Raw genomic sequence first — 1,189 nt, 5'->3', positions numbered from 1 at the left:
AATAATTAAGAATACAACCAAATACATTTTTACAGAGTTAATATACCTTTGTAACCAGCACCTAGATCAATGAATAAAACAACATCAATATCCCAGAAGCCCCTCTCATGTCCTTTTACCAGTCACTAAAATATAACTTTCAAACTACAAACATATGGATTATTAGGTTAAAATGTGAATTTTAAGTTGTCAGGACTGAAAAATAAATTTACTACTAAACCCTATGTCTTAGTCTGCTCAGGCTGCCATAACAAAACACTATAGACTGTGTGTCTTAAACAACAGACATTTCTTTCTCACAATTCTGGAGGCTGGGAAGTACAAGATCAAGGTGCCAGCAAGATAGGTTTCATTCTGCTGACTCTTCTCTTGACTTGTAACAGGTTGCTATCTTGCCATGTGCTAGCATGACCTCTTCTTTGTGCATGTATCTGGGGCAGGGATGTCTAGCTCTCTGGTATTTCTTATTGTAAAGACACTAATCCCATCATGAGGGCCTCACATTCATGACCTTATATAACCCTAATTACCTCCCAAAGACCCCATCCCCAAATTCCATAACATTGGGGAGTAGGGCTTTAACATTTGAATTTTGGGAGGACATAAACATTCAATTCATAACACCCTATCAGAGGAGTACTTACAGTTGAAGATTAGAAGAAATAATGGAAATTAAAAATTAGTTTTCCATGCTTACTTACTTATGACCTAACCATCTATGATAAACTTAGTAAGAATAAACTTGTGCCATTGAGGCAGAAAATATGAAAAATTTCCTATTTATTTGAAGTGTTTATTTTTGTCTATAAGCAAATAGAAAGTGCTCCTACCCCTACCCATCAAAAAACGTAAAACTAAAATAACCTTTTAGAAACAATTATGGTATTTAAATTAATTCAATTTTAATTTTTGAAAATTAAAGATTAAATTTTAAAACCAGGATGAGACTTGATATTAAAAGGTGGTGTAAGAGAAGAGAACTCAATAGTTTCCCAAATAATATATCCTAAAATCTTAAGAATTTTAATCTAGAGTCCTCTGTTGGAGGAAAACAAATAGTTTCCTGTCATTTTGAAACTATAGATAAATATAAAGGGAAATCCAGAGCTGTATGAAAAGAAGCTATGTTTAAAGTTGTGGAAAGTCCAGAAATACCACTGAGGAAAGGCATTCAAGAAAGGTCTAGTGT

This window comes from Propithecus coquereli, unplaced genomic scaffold (assembly GCF_000956105.1).
Source record: "Propithecus coquereli isolate 6110/MARCELLA unplaced genomic scaffold, Pcoq_1.0 Scaffold103, whole genome shotgun sequence".
In the NCBI taxonomy this organism is placed as follows: domain Eukaryota; kingdom Metazoa; phylum Chordata; class Mammalia; order Primates; family Indriidae; genus Propithecus; species Propithecus coquereli.
The sequence above is the reverse complement of the archived record's forward strand: the minus strand, read 5'-3'. Positions refer to the sequence as shown.